The sequence below is a fragment of the Sinohyriopsis cumingii genome, chromosome 17 (genome assembly GCF_028554795.1).
Source record: "Sinohyriopsis cumingii isolate HCF-2022 chromosome 17, ASM2855479v2, whole genome shotgun sequence".
In the NCBI taxonomy this organism is placed as follows: domain Eukaryota; kingdom Metazoa; phylum Mollusca; class Bivalvia; order Unionida; family Unionidae; genus Sinohyriopsis; species Sinohyriopsis cumingii.
This window is the reverse complement of record NC_142977.1, coordinates 60,949,494-60,968,667: the sequence shown is the minus strand read 5'-3', so window position 1 is coordinate 60,968,667 and position 19,174 is coordinate 60,949,494. Positions and strand designations below refer to the sequence as shown.

General features: G+C 35.3%; 1 long non-coding RNA gene across 4 annotated transcripts; it reads right to left on the bottom strand.

The window, feature by feature from the left end:
• Positions 1-4,832: 4,832 nt before the first annotated feature.
• On the bottom strand, positions 4,833-19,089 carry LOC149779059 (uncharacterized). 4 transcript variants are annotated; one of them, XR_016415559.1, is made up of 5 exons: positions 18,827-19,089; positions 18,314-18,541; positions 17,701-18,054; positions 8,689-10,615; positions 4,833-7,065 (listed from the first exon to the last, which is right to left on the bottom strand). It is a non-coding gene; the product is annotated as an uncharacterized LOC149779059 (long non-coding RNA). The 4 variants fall into 4 exon arrangements; XR_016415557.1 differs by having other exon boundaries at positions 4,833-9,097; positions 10,187-10,615; XR_016415558.1 differs by having other exon boundaries at positions 10,187-10,615.
• Between the last annotated feature and the right edge of the window lie 85 nt (positions 19,090-19,174).

Sequence of the window (19,174 nt, the reverse complement as noted above, 5' to 3'; positions counted from 1 at the left end):
AGACTCTTCTGATTCTGAACGAGCGACTAATTCTGTGCAAGGATGTTCTTAATTTATATGGGCATTCGTCAAGATGCTAGTTTTCGCTCATTTCGAATCAGAACGATGCTCCCATCTCTTGCTTATTTAATCGTCCGTGCCTGTGTACAACTTTAGACAGACGATTTTGCCACATCAGCTACTTACTCATTCAAAAGTATTTTTGGAATTCGTAAGTTCCACGACCTACACAACTTACCGAGTGTAGTTTTTGCTGACTTTATGATACAAGAGAAATGTATAGTGCAAGAGAATTTTGCCTTTGCTCATAAAGGCGCAATCTTTATTAAAATAGTATATAGTTGTAATACAGAAATAAATTAAATTAATCTCAATATATATTAGTACATAATTACTTCCAATATAATTTAATGAAAAACTTTTAATACAATTTAGCGAAAATTTCAATCTTATTACTCTTACTCAAAAATTCTGTCCTAATACATTTACACCACAACTTCACATTTGCCTGCCAACATCACAACTGGATGGATTCTCCTTATTACCTTTCCGTAACGTAAAGCCAGTATTTTCACGTCGTGCAAATATGCAATTCAAACACCAAATACAGGGAACCATTCTCCATACGATACCCTAGGTCAGTTAAATCATGATTTTAAACCTCGTTTCGCCTTTAACTCTACACTATATATACCATCATAGCAACAGTAGAATGCGTCTCTAGATAACAGAACAGTCCCTTCTCAATTATTCTATTGTACAATTTATCAATCCCCATCATAAATACTGCACATGCAGTCACACAATCAATCCACACAACTAGATGTTAAAAGGGAACACTTGGCTCCACGGTCGTTAATGTGGCTCTGGCTTGAATTCACTATAAAATTAAATTATGCCATCATTAAATCTCATTAACACTGCACTGTGACCTTTGTCCCTAGCAGTTGGCTACTTGTTCTGGCTGAGGACTATTTCCCCAAAACTGACTTCCCAAAATCAAACAAGTAATCACGAAAATCTAAGAAATCCTTAAAATGGAGAGCTATATACAAATGGTACATACTCCAGAATTATTACATTACGTATTGGGGTCTCGAAAGTATTTGCTCCAAAAATTTCACCTTGTTGAATACCATAACGACTCACTTACAGACCATTGTGACACTTGGTGGTTGTGATCACTGGCTTAGATTTCGGCATCCTTTTGTATAGGTTTAAGGAAAATTGTGTATTCTTTGGAACATGCGCATTATGGCATATTTTTCTGTATGATGGTAACAATACAAGAGTGTAATCTGGTGCAGATATGTGCCTAGAAGTGGCACCTGTCACCCATATCACATTATTTTGTTTACTTTATGACAAGAACTTAACCATTTACTTTGAAGACAAAACAGGAATTTACAAGGCATATTATGCTTATAGGAAATTAACTGGAGCCATATTCTTACACCACACAAAACTTACACCACAAAAATACTCTTTGACATCATTTTAATATATAAATTATCAGCGTATACTGTTGCAAGGCCTCATTTATATGATCTTCATCCCATCTTAGTACAAGCCAAGGGTTGTTGAGGTATTATCTTAGATTTTAGAAAATAAACATTGATTGTTGGAGTACTACAGGGATAAATTTTGAGCCACCTCTTTTTCAGGTTATGTTAAATAATCCCCCCCCCCCCATGTTTCAAACATTCTTCAGTATCTGTGGATGCAGATAATGCATGACAATGTTACTGATAACAGTGTTAGCACTGACAAGCATATTAAATGAAGATTTACGATTGGCCATGAAATGGATGTACGACAATCAACTTAGCTTAGCTTTACAGAAAGCTCAGAGTATGACCTCATCTGCTCAGCATGATGGGCAATCAATTGTAGAGAATTATACATGGTACAAAACATTGAAAATGATATAATAAAAAGGTTAAAAAAAATTGTTGGATCAGTTGACCTTAAAAATGTATAATTCATTGTTCTTCCATATTTATTTACTGATGCACTGTCTGGGGAGAGCCTTATAATTATATTTACATGCAGAGACTATACAGCTTAGAAAACTGATTTCAAAGGCAGATGCCAATCATAATTTAAAAAAAAAAGATGTGCTTACTTTAATGATAAATTATATTTTTTAAATAAATGTTCTTATTTAACATGTTTAAAATAACTTATTACCATTGTTATGTATATTTGATTAAATTTATATTTGATTTAATTTAATTGTTTATTTGCTAGTTTTAAATATTTTTATATTCTATTACATGCTATTGTAATGTAATTTTCTTTACTGGATTTGACATTTTCCAGAAATTCAGTTCAGCTTTTCGTAAACACAAATAATAGAAACTTTGTATCTAATGCTGACCTAATTCCTGACCTTGATTCATAATCAAAAAGAGAGAAAGTAAACAGCTTTTTTAAAATTCTTTCCCAGAGTAAAAATCATATGTTAAGTCAAGGCCATACTGGGACTATGTGATGTTGGGCATGTAAAAAGCTTCTATTTTGTTCTAGAAACATGATCATATGACCCCGATCCAGGCATCTGTTTTGTCCCGTAGCCAGATTTAGCATTGATGTATTGAGAAATAATAGTTATTCTTGCCTTAACACTAGAGACGTCCAGGTGTTTTATGTTGTGACCCTCTGAGTTGATTTTTTAAATTTTTCTTCAAATTATTTTGATTCTAAGAGATTATTTTTCCCTGGAAATACTTGTGCTCTCAAAGACAGTTATCGAAATTACACATAATTTAAGCACTGGAATATTATTTTCCGTGATTCAACAACGAACTGTTTACACATCAGGACGATGCTGACCACATCATACGTGATTGCCTTCTATTTTGGATTTCATCAGGATTCGAACTCATTAGGACTTTTTATTACTAGGACTTCTATTTTTTCATTCTTGGATTATTCTTGGATTATTTTTGGATTTGCTTCGTAAAACTGTAAGTTCTTTTTCTCATTCTTGCCTTGTTTTTCTAGGGAAATACAGTATTTCTTTTTACAAAACCTATTGTCTACACACTTTTCTTGTGTTTTGTAAGAGCAATAATGTAACACAAGTGTATCTACAGGTCTGTAAGGACAATAACCACAAGTAGTATACATTCAAGTGAAAACCTTGATTTATACATATCAAATGTTCCAGCAGTTTTTAAAAGATATATTTTGCCTACCTTGGTAAATCTTATTTAACATGTTAAGACTCGATTTCATACATACACTAATTTTTTTATTACAGAACATGAAATAAATTCATAGTGTATAATGAAAATTTCATGATGACAATTTAAGTCTGTATATGTCATACAGTTACAAACATAGAGGTGCCAGAGCTCCTCTGACCAGCTTTCAGCCTGGTTGTAATTATTTAACACCGAGTCAAAACAGTGGTCAGCAAACTATAGCTTAGCAGTTAGATGCAATCTGTTTAAATTTGAGTGACAGATGGGCGGACTCAGCGATCAGTTAATTAACATATGCTTGTGCTTCAATAGTGATGTGTGTGATTTAAACTTTTTAATGTAGCTCTAACAATTTTTTGGTCATATCGCTACGATGTCTGCAGTGTGGTAGTTTATGGTGATGTCTACACAGGTAAGATCATTGTACCATCGAGCTCCATTATCTTGACACCAGGATGACCAGTCCTAAGACTAACCTCTTAATGCTGAGCACCAAGCAAGGCAGCTGCTAGTACCATTTTTTGTCTTTGGTACGACTCATCCAGGGATTGAAATGGCAACCTCCCGCATCCGAGGTGAACGTTCTGTGTTTCAATTAAAAACACCATCAATTCGACAACTTTGTCTTTTAGATCTTAAAAGAAAAATGTTTAAGAAAAAAAGTTTACTTATACAGTGAAGTTCAAATTAGATAGTAACTTTTGTTGATTTACAACTGATATGTGGGTTGGTTACTTTTATCCAATTTTGAAGTAGATCATAACAGTCATACTGTTGGAGGAACATACTTCACAGACTTGATTTGTGTTCAGATTTATGGTGCTTTGATATATTATTAGGTTTGTTCCAGGCACCCAGGACCACAATAGCCATGTGCTAGTGAGATATCATTGGTGAAATATTAAGTAGTTAAATCAGACCATGTAGGGAGCAAGCTGTGCACTTTCAAATTAATTCTAGGCTCTCCAGTGAAAAAAAAAACATTTTACTGGAGCCCAAAATGTAGTTAAATGACCTACGCTTAGTCATGTGTAAAACAGTTATAATGAAGGAATCTGAAACAGTGCTCGTAAATAAGGCTAACTGAATGCAATTGCATGTGTTGCTGGAGTTGGTGCCAAATGACAAGTATTCAAAATTGTTGATACAGATGCTGAAGATGCTAGAACATGGCATAGAAAAAAAGAGATTTCTACATGTCTGGCCATGTTTTTGGTAGGATGCCATTGTACTCATCAAGATATATCCAAACAGTTACATGCATCTCTGGCTAATAAAGTCCTACCAACAAACCTATCTGGAAAATTAAACCATGTTAAAACAAAGTAACTGTGCATGAAATGTAGGCCTGTGATACTCTTTAAATAGATGGTGTTTGTACATATCAAGGTGCAAGGAAAGAAATGAGTCCCTTAAAGGAACACTGAACAGCACCATTTTCATTTAGGACCAACAAGAGACTGGGATGAATGTGTTTGTAAATTTTCATGGCCATTCTGCATGTAATCTGGGAGCATCAGTAATAACCAATTTGTGATAATGGATGGAAGATAAACAGGCCATCCCACATGCACGTCTGGTCTATAACCAGTACAATTAAAAACTGCAGGAAAAAAAACAAAGTTTTTCTTTGCTACATCATTTTTATTTCAGTTTCGAGTCAATATCTGATTACAAGACATTAATTAATATTTAGTGTATTTGAAAGCATCAATAATTTTAAATAAAGTTCCATTTTTCTAAGGGTGGTGTCTTTCATATCTAACACATTATCATAAACAACAAATATAATAGTAAAACCTTATTTTTGTAAATGGTGTTTGTTCAGAGTTATTGATTTGTTATTGGCAATATGAGAAAGAAGATTTAAAGGACTATATATATTCATTCAAACCAAAGAGAAAAGCAAGACAAACAAAACTGAACTGTAACCAAAATCTTTTGGGTCTGAAGCATTTATCGTAGCAGATGGTTCAATACTGGAAGAGAACTTTGTTACATCAATTTGTCTTCAAGCAGAATAATTGCACGAAGTAGATTTGGATTTGGATTTTTTTAAAACGTAGCTTTAACAATTTTTCAGTCATATCGCTACGATGTCTGCAATATGGCAGTTTATAGTGATGTCTAGCACTGGGGCATCATGCCGCAGACATGTAGCATGATGTCCCACCCAGTCACATTATCCTGACACCGGGCCGACCAGTCCTAACACTAACCTCTTAATGCTAAGCGTCAAGCGAAGCAGCTGTTAGTACCGTTTTTGTAAGTCTTTGGTATGACTCGGCCGGGGATCGAACCCATGACCTCCCGCATCTGAGGTGGACGCTCAAACCACTAGGCCACCGGAGCGGTCATACAAAGTAGAACAAAAGTTTTAGCTCAAGACTCGAACCCATACATACAAAAGTGAGATGGTAGTTGCAATCTGTATTTAAATAAAATAATCTCAAAGACTGCAAAGAATGTTTCAGCAACATTTATAAAGTCCTGGATACATTAAGCTTTCAATTGTATTCCTTCAAGGAAGCCATGGTGGTTCAATTGTTAGTGTGCTGGACTCATGATCAAATGGGTGCAGATTTGAATCCTACCATCAGACCAGACTGGGTCAGCTACTGTGGTGTGTCCTTGGGTAAGGCATTATACTACTACAACATCAAATAGCCTAATTGTGTTGATGTGCCATAAAGCACCAAACCAAAACCATTCCTCCAAAATAAAAGAAAGGAACCTAATACACTGTTTATGTATTTATCTGAAAACACTTATTTTCTTCATAGCTACATATACACATGCATTCTTCTCTAAAAACAGAAGACTGAAACTTGTTCAATTCTATTACTAACATTGTATTCCGAACGCTTAGAAACAAATTAGCTGGCATACAAAATTTAGGTTTCTTAATCTACCAAGGGCAATTCTAGAATGTTATCTGGTATTCAATTAAACACAAATAAATGGAATACTATCTAGTATTCAATTAAACACAAATAAATGGAATGTTATTTGGTATTTAATTAAACATATATCTGCTTGTGGAGGCTACTGTATGTTAACTGCTGTCTTTAGGCACAGCAACTTTCCACAGCCAGTCTATATGAACTCCTTGTCTTTAGGCACTGCAACTGTCCACAGCTAGTCTATATAAACTCCTTGTCTTTAGGTACTGCAACTGTCCACAGCCAGTCTATATGAACTCCTTGTCTTTAGGCACTGCAACTGTCCACAGCCAATCTATATGAACTCCTTGTCTTTAGGCACTGCAACTGTCCACAGCCAGTCTATATGAACTCCTTGACTTTAGGTACTGCAACTGTACACAGCCAGTCTATATGAACTCTTTGTCTTTAGGCACTGCAACTGTCCACAGCCAGTCTATATGAACTCCTTGTCTTTAGGCACTGCAACTGTCCACAGCCAGTCTATATGAACTCCTTGACTTTAGGTACTGCAACTGTACACAGCCAGTCTATATGAACTCCTTGTCTTTAGGTACTGCAACTGTCCATAGCCAGTCTATATGAACTCCTTGTCTTTAGGCACTGCAACTGTCCACAGCCAGTCTACATGAACTCCTTGTCTTTAGGCACTGCAACTGTCCACAGCCAGTCTATATGAACTCCTTGTCTTTAGGTACTGCAACTGTCCACAGCCAGTCTACATGAACTCCTTGTCTTTAGGCACTGCAACTGTCCACAGCCAGTCTATATAAACTCCTTGTCTTTAGGCACTGCAACTGTCCACAGCCAGTCTATATGAACTCCTTGTCTTTAGGTACTGCAACTGTACACAGCCAGTCTATATGAATGTCTTGTGTTCAGGCAATGAAACTGTCCACAGCCATCAGAAAAATCTGAAAAGAAACACATATTCGTCAATAACAGTAGATGAAGATTAAAAACATTAAATTAAAACTGTACGATAAAAAACATTTATAAATAGGAATATATCTAGATGTCATCATATTTTATAAAATGCTAAGATTTATGAATTTTCCCACAGCTATTCAAGCTAAAAATGGCACACAATGTCCATAAACCTTGCCGAATGGTTGATGCAAAACAACTACTCAAGCTAACAAATGGCATACAATGTCAATAAACCTTGCCAATTAGTTGACGTAACACTACTCAAGCTAAAAATCACATTCCCTGTCAATAAACCTTGCTTAACTGGTTGATCGAACAACTACTCAAGCTAAAAATGGCATACAATGTCAACAAAAACTTGCTAATTTGTTGATGGAACAACTACTCTAGCTAGTAAATGGCATACCATGTCAATAAATCATGCCAACTGGTTGATACCACACAACTACTCAAGCTAACAAATGGCATACAATGTCAATAAATCATGCCAACTGGTTGATATTACACAATTACTCAAGCTAGCAAATGGCATACTATGTCAATAAATCATGCCAACTGGTTGATACCACACAACTACTCAAGCTAGCAAATGGCATACCATGTCAATAAATCATGCCAACTGGTTGATACCACACAACTACTCAAGCTAGCAAATGGCATACCATGTCAATAAATCATGCCAACTGGTTGATACCACACAACTACTCAAGCTAGCAAATGGCATACCATGTCAATAAATCATGCCAACTGGTTGATACCACACAACTACTAAAGCTAATAATGGTATAACATATCAACAGGGTTGGTAGCAGATTTCTTTCAAATTACTCAAGGTTTGTCAAGGTTTAAAATCATGTTTTTCCAGGTGCATTCTTACATTAATTTTAAAGGATGCATCATTGAAATTGTATGTAAACACAACTTAATACTTACTATTACTTCTTACAAGGGATTTCTTGCAAATTCATTTTTTTAATAAAAAAAAACAACATGAAGTCAAGAGTATGATTATTGATATCTTTCCCATCAATGCTAAACATTGTACATCTGGGCATTAGAATAATGTAGTCACTGAACAATGTTCATTTTACTCTGTCTACACTAAACTATTTACAAATTCCACAATATTTCAGAGTGAATTTTTCAGGTATTGTATCTTGTCATCAATCTTTTTCAAAAGCTCCAAGTTCAGTGACTTTGTCCTTAACACTTTTCCTCAAACTATTTGATGTCGTGATATAGGAAATTTTCCTACGAGTCTCAGCTTTCAATGCATAGTCATCAGCAGCAGTTGTCATTGTCTCAGTGGCTTTTTCAGTACCTACCTTTCTTCTTCACTCACCCCCACAAAACAAAACAAAGTAACAAAGTTGTTTGTTTTATTTATATTATCACTTATTTAAAACAGTGTATGGATATTTGAAACTATTCATATTATATTAACATTTCTCTCAGCTTAACTGTATTCTTTATTTTTTGAATTATCATCTTCATTGCAATTATTGTTTGTCATTTTTCCACTGAATAAACAGAACCGGATCAAACTAATTTCATAATTAAGACTTTTTACAGTTTCTATTTTAAAACTCGAATCTATGTTCACATACTTCTTTTGTCAAAAATGATTTGATGCTGAAGGCTTCTTGTTTTGCCATATCAGCTGTATTAGGTGGGTTTTTGTCCAGCTTCATCTGACTGTAGAGCCCTCTCATTGCACTCAAATCAATATCCTTCTTGCATAATCTGCATTTTGCAAAGCTCTCTGAGAAAGATCTTATAAGCCAAACTTTATATTTTTCTTCGTCTAGCCACTGAAGTTGGAATCAACAGCCAGACATATAAAAGTGTACAAATGATTCGAATTTAAACCGCAGCTACATCTGGGCTTCATACAACTGGAAGTTCAAAATGTACGACTGCAGTGGCCAGATGGGGAAATTTTCATTCCAGCACAAACCTAGCTAGCCAGAGACTGTTTTGTTTTGGGTTTTTGTCCCCTTTTCTTTTTCTTTTAATCTGGAAAATGAAAACTATTTGTTAATTCTTTTTGGTTTCAAGAAAATCAAGGCTTTTCAGGGTCCCCTATGGACCCTGTATCAATAAACCTTGCCAACTGGCTGAAACAAAACAACTACTCAAGCTAACAAAGGGATAGCATGTCAGTAAACCTTGCCAACTAGCTGATGCAACAAAACAGATTAAACAGACTTTGCAGGTTTTTTTTCATCTCATGTCTGAAGCTTGAATTGTCATATATGATTAAAAGTCTCACATGGATAGTACTGACTGAACGACTGCATTTGCATCGGAAAAAGAATAGTATCAGAATGAAACTTCTATGTAAAATACACCATATACAAATATACCATACAAGTACAAACACGCACATCAAACGAAGCTTATGCAAAATACACTACACACAAATGAATCATACAGGCACACACATATGCCAAATGACACTTCTATGTAAAATACAATATACACAAATGAATCATACAGGCACACACATATGCCAAATGACACCTCTATGTAAAAGACACTAAACACAAATGAATCATACAGGCACACAAACATGCCAAATGACACTTCTATGTAAAATACAATATACACAAATGAATCATACAGGCACACATATATACCAAATGAAACACACATACAGACGCAGACACACAAACACACACACACACGTACCATACAGGCATGCACACATGCCAAATGTATCTTCTATGTAAACATACACTATGTACAAATGAACAATACAGGCACACACATCAAATAACACTTCTATGTAAAATACACTATGTACAAATAAACTACACACTCAGGCACACACACGTCAAGTGAAACTTCTAAGTAAAATACACTATATACAAATGAACTATACAGGCACACATACACTCACATGCCAAATTAAACTTCTATGTAAAATACACTATAAGCAATTGTAATAATGAACATCAATGAAACTTTAATCAATCAAAAATTGTCAATACGAGCTGTCAAGTGTGTGTGATATTCCTGAAAATGCTATGCAACACCATTTATTTTGGAAGTAAGATGTCAACCCAAACAACATAAATATCAGGGAGGAAGTATACCGTATACCTGGTACCCTGGGAGGAGGCAGGTGGCTGTACAAAGTACTGCTCTTCTTCATGGCCCTGAAATGATACAGCAAGCTGTTAATCTCCTCTTCCACCTTCTGGTTTTGAGAAGCAGATGCTTAGTGTTCAACCCACTTGTCATCTTCCTCTGCTGGCTCTGAGAGGTGGGCGATGTCTGCTCAACCTTGTCATTTACTTCAGGAGCTTAGTACTCACCCTACCTGATGTCTTTCTCTTGGTGAATTTCAGAGAAGGAAGATCGATGATAAACCTACGTATGTCTTTCTCCTGCTAGCTCTGAAAGGAGGTTGCTGGCTGCTCAACTCAACCTACTTGTCATCTTCCTCACTCTGACTCTGAGTCATCTTCATCCTGCTGGCTCTGGCAGATGGTAGATGTCTCCTCTATCTCATCAATTTCTTCAGGAACACTATAAATGCAAAAATAAGTTGTTGTTGTTAACATCTGATTTAAAAATGCAAATGCATTCAAACTGATGACCTCCTGCATCTGAGACCGATGCTCTAACCTCTTAGGTTACTAGAGCGGTATAAATATCAATGTTTTCAATTAGGACCAACTAGGCATCATAAGAAATTTACAGGTGAAAACCCCAAGCTAGATAATGGTCCACTTAGAGAGCTGCAGAGATAACATTTTCAAGAAATGAGTTTCCATTCAGGAGAAGCAGCTGCTGTGGTGGTCATATTGGATGTCAGATCAGCACCATTTTCATATAAGTCCAACAGAACATCATAAAAAGTCTACTGGTGAAAACTCATGTAAATATTACTTACTGTTCATGCAGAGATATTATAAAATTTTCAAGATGACTGTGATGGTGGCCATAATAGATTTCAGATTGGCACCATCTTTACCAAGGACCAGCAAGATATCACAAGTCTTTAAGTAATCGTATCCTTCTTTCAGTAATTGTACTTTTGTCTCAGAAATTGTACATTTGTCTCAGTAATTGTGCCTTGGTCCAAATGAGAATGAGTAATGTTTTTGTTTAAGTAAAACTGAATTAAATATTTGATTTGATGTAGGCCATTCAATGTGTTTGGCCCTATCTATAGCAATGGCTTTATGAGCTGGTATGCTAAATAGCAACAAGGAAAAACTGTTTGTTACTTATATATAATTTTCAAAATGTATATGGATATTGGAAATTAATAACTGACATATTTCCTGCAGTTCTTATACTATCAAATGGTTTCTTTCAGATATTGCTATACAACTTATTTTGATTTTGTAATAATCAAAACTATTTATGTTTAATGAAAGACAGAAGAGTTAGCATGCAAACTGTAAATAAAGATTTTGTTTTGTTTACTTTGGTTTTTTAAAGCACAGCAACACAAATAGGTTATCTGGTGCCAAGGTAATTGGAGTAAAGTGCCTTGCCCAAAGACACACTATGGTAGCTGAACCAGGCTGGTTCAATGGGAGGATTCCAACCTGCACCCTTTCGATTGTAAGTCCAGGAAGCTAACCACTAAGTCACTGCCATCCCCATTGAAAATGTATTTTAAATTGAACTTCATCATGCAAGTACGAATGGCAGGTACAAAAACAGACATTTCATTTAGTTTTCCTAGATTGTGTCACTTTTTTTAATATCATACATCTGTTAAAAATGAATAATAATCAAAATCATAAATGAGATATGCTTTATGTTACTTTATTAGTCACACAGCACAGTGAACTTATTAAGTGGTCTATGTTTTTGCAACTGGTAAATAAAACAAGCTCAACATAGCCAGTGGTCTATCTTACTGTAACTGGCCATAATAACAAGGTAAACTTGACCTGTACTATGATACTACAACTGGCCACATAACAAGGTAAACTCAACCAGTACTATGTTACTGCAACTGGCCATAATAACAAGGTAAACTCGACCAGTACTATGTTACTGCAACTGGCCATAATAACAAGGTAAACTTGACCAGTACTGTGTTACTGCAACTGGCCATATAACAAGGTAAACTCGACTGGTACTATGTGACTGCAACTGGCCATATAACAAGGCAAACTCAACCAGTACTATGTTACTGCAACTGGCCATAATAACAAGGTAAACTTGACCAGTACTATGTTACTGTAACTGGCCATAATAACAAGGTAAACTCGACCAGTACTATGTTACTGCAACTGGCCATATAACAAGGTAAACTCGACTGGTACTATGTGACTGCAACTGGCCATAATAACAAGGTAAACTTGACCAGTACTATGTTACTGTAACTGGCCATAATAAGAAGGTAAACTCGACCAGTACTATGTTACTGCAACTGGCCATATAACAAGGTAAACTCGACTGGTACTATGATATTGCAACTGGCCATAATAACAAGGTAAACTTGACATGTACTATAATACTAAAACTGGCCATAATAACAAAGTAAACTCAACCAGTACTATGTTACTGCAACTGGCCATAATAACAAGGTAAACTTGACATGTACTATAATACTAAAACTGGCCATAATAACAAGGTAAACTCAACCAGTACTATGTTACTGTAACTGGCCATAATAACAAGGTAAACTCGACCTGTACTTTGTTACAGCAACTGGCCATATAACTAGGTAAACTCAACCTGTACTATGCTATGAAACTGGCCATATAACAAGGTAAACTCAACCTGTACTTTATTACTGCAACTGGCCATAAAAATAAGGTAAACTTGACTGGTACTATGTTACTACAACTGGCCATAATAACAAGGTAAACTTGACCTGTACTATGATACTATAACTGGCAATATAATGAGGTAAACTCAACCTGTACTATGTTACTGCAACTGTCCATAATAACAAGGTAAACTTCATACTATGATACTATAACTGGCCATATAACAAGGTAACTCAACCTGTACTATGATATTGCAACTGGCCATATAACAAGGTAAACTTGTCCAGTGTTCAATGGTAATGCAATTAGTCATACAGCAACATAAACATATCCAGCACTCATGTTACTGCAACTGGCTGTAATAACAAATTAAACAACACTCTATCTTACCAGAACTGGCCATAAAACAAGGTAAACTTGTCCAGCTTTGCAATATACATGATCACTAGGAAAAGAAACTTCTTACAAAATATTGCACTGTATCTTTAGGAGTGAGAACAAGTTCTGCCTTAAGCTAAAAAATATAAGCTTGTATACAGAGCTTTATGAAAATCTGATCAGAAATGCAAACTTAAACAAGCCCTGAAATAAGCCAGTTTAATTACTTGGTAGGCTTTTATTTTGTGAGTAAGCTCTCATCGGACACCTTGTCAAATCCTTCCTGAAGTGAAAATACACAGTATCAACCGGTAGACCTATGTCCAGTATTTCAGTCAGCTCCTCTGACGTGACTAAGAACTGGACTGTGCAAGAGCCTCTGGGAACAGTGTCATACTGTTCTTTGCAGGTTAAACTGTGTCCTGTTATGTACTGGATGATGGCATCTTTAAGCAATGATTTCCTAACTTTGCATGAAACAAATGAGACACACAGGGCAGTGTTTGGTTGGTTTAACTTATATTTCCACTTTTAAACAGTGGTGCCAAATGTCCAGTCTTTTGGTAACTGACATATCTTTAGATTTTTGGCACGTTCAATAAGAACCTTGGTCAACCACTTCACCGATGTTCAGCACCCGGATGTGTAGTAACTCCAAGCCAGCTGAATTGTACTAGTTGAGTCCTTTTAATTTCTGCATCAGATTTGCTGTTTTCTTCTACTGCAGACTTGTTTTCAAAATACCATGTTATATGTTTTTGCAATCGTGAGTAAATTCTTTTCTTCTGTGTGTCTTCTCCATGGAACTGCACGGTTATATTCCTAAGCTGTTTTCTTTTTGGTGATATTCTTGATTGCTTTCAACATCCTGCAAGTTTAAGAAGTCCATGTTTATCACCCTCACGCTGTCCATTCCCTCCTTTGTCGTGTACACATGTTCACACCATCTGCAAGTACCCTTCTCTGTTGTCTTTGATGGGTTATCAGTGTTTCCCTTTACCCTCATTTGCGCTTCAGAGACCCCCAAATTTTTAATCTGACCCCCAGTTTTGATACCAAAGTTTATTTTTTACTCAGTCTGACCCCCAGTTTTGACACCAAGGAGATTTTTGACTCTCAGTCTTGCACCCCTAGGGGATACACTAGTTATGAGTATCTAAATTCTCTAGTGGTTGTAGTTTAAATACCGTAGGTCAATGTTCCAGTCGATGGGTGATGGTTCGTTTCCCATGAATCCATGGTTACCTTTATTGTACTTGTACTTTGTTATATCTTAAGAAGTTGTCTGGGTTTTGCAGCTGTAGTTCATGCACAACACCTGCGGAACACTTGAGCCAGATGGTTGTAAAGGTAAATGTTATACTGTATATGCTTTCCCATTTGGTAAACATAATTTTTTAACAATGATAACCCTGTAATAAAACTGCTGTCCTGCCGATTGTTGATTGGTTTGCTGCGAATCCTTGAATTCTCTATGGCGCTTGTACTTAAATCTACCTTGTGCTAAAAATAGACCATAACATCATAGTGCCCGGCTTCCTCCATACTGTTTTCGGACAAAGCACCGAGAGACGCTTACTAACACGTAGTAAATCGCGACATATATGCAATTTAAAAAAAAAAAAATATTTGCCTTCCTTCCTTCCTTCACTGCGTAATGTTTTCATATATTAAACTATAATATGTGAGCGTGTACAGTAATAATTTTGTACATTTCATTTCTTTGTCATCCGTTTATATTGTTTTCCAGTCTTCGTTTAGTAAAACTGTCCTATGTGCACATTATATATGTATTTGTATGTATGTATCTATCAACCAGTACTGTTCCCTTCAACAACATAACTCCAATGAACATAATCCATTCTTATATGTTCTAAACTATCATTCAAAATTAGGATTTGTTTGTAAAACGGACATTGAAATAAACATAAATTTTCTCTCTTCCTGTCTTAGCTTTGTTATCGATTAACACATCGGAATCAGAAAAGGTTAATAAAATCACTAATGCATAATACAAACCCCACCCCCACTCCGAAAACATCGATACATTGGTTTTAAAGTTATGGAATACATATTAAACATTTCTAGATTCTACATGCAGAATATCACATCAACTAAGCAGAGTTGTGCGCTAAAGAAAATATAAGAAATAGTCTCTTTCCTACATACATCCCTCTCTGTGTATGCTAAAACATAAATCAAATATAAGAATACTTCATGGGCTTTATTTGATGGGGGTGGGGATGTGGGTGACAGTTCCCTTGTAATTTTCATCTGAAAATATTCCGGGTATATGTATCGGTGATGAAATGAAAGCAATTTGTGTAAATTACAGTGTTGTAGAGATGTACTTTAGGATATTCTGAGAAAGTCGACATCACTGGGTGCAATGTTTGAGTTAGGTAAAATGTATTCTTGCAGTCGGACATCCGGGGAATTGTCACGTGACGTTCATCACAACGCGGCCGCCATATTTGTTTGGGGGAAAACAAGTAATCACAATCCATTGTGAAATTCCTAAGAGCTGTTGTGCACCAGGTTGTCATTCCAACAAGAGGAAAAATCAGGCTCAAAAGTTTTATATCATACCCAATCAATCCTCACGAAGAGAAAGATGGTTACATGCAATCAGCAGAGCAAAGCTAAATCCTGACGGCAGTATTAATAAAAATAAACGCTGGTCTCCAAGATGCGGACACTGTTACGTTTGTTCAGCACATTTCATTCCTGGTAAGTATTATGCTAATTTATATCCCTTCATTTAAACCGTTCACAACACTAAAGTGGAGTTTCTGCAATAAATGTCTTGATAGTGCAGAAGAGAGAGAGAGAGAGAGATTTGTATAAAATGTGCACACAAATTTACAAAACATTGGTACAAGTTTGTATATTGTATAACTTTAAATTAATCAAGATGAACAATTTGGTCAATAAATATTGAGATTTGTGAAAGTCTGTAACGTTCCCATAAGTAATATATATATATATATATATATATATATATATATATATATATGCTTCTTTTAACAGTGAAATTGGCTGAACCATGTCAGGCAACGAAGAAGTTGAAGTTAATGGATGACAACAAACAAATGGATATACCATCTTGTTACTTCAGATGACAATGACACAGGAATCACAACACCTGGAAACAAAGTCACCTGAAGTTGAGTCAATTTCAACTGCACCACATTTTATGCCAATGAAACAACCATTGGAAAAATCTGAGAGAGAAATGCTATATATGGAAATTGACAATCTCAGAAAAGAAAGAAATGATGCCTTACAGAAAACATCAAGTCTGGAACATATAATTAGTGCTACCTCTCTTTCATCAGCTTCTGTAGAGGGAAACAATGATGCCTGCCAGATGATGACTGGCATTAGCTGGAATATAATTTTACAGCTGTTTACTTTTTTAAGTACATGTATTACCAGTAAATGGTCAAATAAAGCCAGCATGCCACTAAAGGAACAACTGTTTTTAACACTTGTGAAACTACATCATAATGTGTCTCAAATCAACAACAATTGACTGCTTCTGGAAATGGATTGATCTCATGCATGCAAAAATTGGATTCATGATCAAAGGGACTGATAGAGAGACAATATTCAGCACAATACCACCAGTGTTCAAATCCAAATTTCCTCGTCTGACTTCAATAACAGATTGTTTTGAAATATTCATTGAAGCACCCAAAAATTTATTGGCAAGGGCACAATGTTATAGTTCATACAAGAAACACTGCACAGTTAAAGTTTTTATTTATTGTACACCTCTTGGATCCATCAGTTACATATCTAATGCATGGGGAGGCAGAGAACGTGTGATCGGATAGATGAAAAATAGATTTACTGTATTGAAAGGGACTTTACCAATCAGATGTGTCAAAAGCATTAAAGATGAAAGCGTTGAATCGGTGTTATAGAGTTGTGACAAAATAATAAAGGTGTGTGCTGCCCTAATTAATTTGTGGACTGGGATTGTGTTTAAAGAGTAAACTGGATCACAGAATATATGTTTGAGATTTTTATTTCAATTGTTACATTTCATGATGACATGTCAAATACATTATAAAAGAAATTTAAACATAATCCATGACAATAATTATTTACATGTACATGTATACTGTGACACAAATATTACAGAAATGTATTTTAATGCAATATTTTTATCATTAAACACACTCATATATGTAAATTACTACATTAAGCTGTTTTATTATGTCAATAAATTAATCACATTGAATACATTGAAATTCATTGACAAAATGAAAAGAAATGCCTCATGAGTTGTTATTTTTGTACACAGCTGACCGTATTTACATGCATCATAGTTTTGTTCATTGTTATTAAACAAACTTAATAGTAAATTGTTGTCTGTTTCATATTTTTGCCAATTTCCATAAATTGAATCACACATCTTGTTTAAATCGACGCCTTCAATTTTCTCATTTTTTGCTGAATAAAAGCTTCTGAAGGATGGTGACAACTTACTAGATGTTGGCTCAGGTCCAAGAGAAACAAACTGACCACTGTACTCTTTAAAGGCACTGAAACCAACACAAGGTTCATCCAAACTAGCCAGTGCTTTCAGAAATCGATTCTGCTCTTCAGCGGTTGCTGGTTCTGGCATTTTTCTCATCTTTTTCTTAGATCTTTTTAGGGCCTCTTTGGCAGCAGTCTTATAAAATTGTATCTCAGCTATGTTTTTTGGGTTCTACTTTCTTCACAAAACATGCATTCCATTCACATGGGCGGTCTGTGCAGGTGCTCGATGTATATCCCAGTCGCACTGCAGTTTCTATTTTAAACAGTAATGCACCAATGTGGGAACAAGTCTCTCCTAACCTATAATAAAGCAATAAAATGTTTTGTTAACATTATGATATAATATACTTAATTTGGTGCAACTATAGTCTTAAAATATGCATATGTATAACTATAAGGTTACAGATTTAGATTCTTTCTTTAAATTTATTGGGCTGTTTACAGAGTTCAGCATTTATCCCAGAATTTCCAGTATACAATGAAAAGAAATTGTCTGAGTAGGTGACAGTGTCCTTATTGTCTAAATTTATGTCATAGTAACTAAGTTACATGTACTTACCCAGCCATACAGTTACAATGTGCTGCAATAACAGGTCCTGATTTTTTTAATGCAACCCATGGGTGGTGGGGTTCTTCAGTCACTCTCCAAGAAGGTTTCACATCAGCTTTCAAAACATAATGTCCACTGTCAGTCTTCATATGGAAAACAGTCTGAACCCACCCTGACACAAAAAAATGTGTGCCTCTAGAGACCTATAGTTCTCCATTGCCTTAGCAGAATAAATACCTATAAATGAAAATGATAAGTTGTTTTAAATTTGAATAATTATGTAAAAACAATTAGTTGAATCTATTAAATGAAAATGTAAAAGATACATTGACAATACCTTCTTTCTATTATACAAATTCTTACACTACTAGCTTTGTCAACATGGTATTTACAATCACCACTATTCACTATTTACAAGCATCAATTTATTGTAGTTTACCGTTATTTTCAACATTTAATAATATTATTATTTACATTGAAAGAAATACGTTAATTCACCCGTCAAATAAAATAAATACTTACGTGGATGTTTAATCAGGTAGTTATAAAGATCGTGGTATTCAGTAGCTGGCCATTGTTTCGGGTCATTGATCCAGGTATCAGCGGGCACCTTAAAAACAAATATCAATTGCAATGAACTTCAGTTTTACCAAATACCTCTGTTGTGCGTCGAAAGCGAAATTGTCTTGATATTGGTAAGACATTTCAATTAAATTTAACAATTAATCTAATATAATAACTGAATTCTTCGAATTTCGATGTTTCACAAAGGTGTCCCCCAAATAAATATGGCGGACGAGTTGCTATGTTGAGCACGTGACTCGATGACGTCAGTCCGACTGTGAGAATAAGCAAGATTGCGTTCGGGGA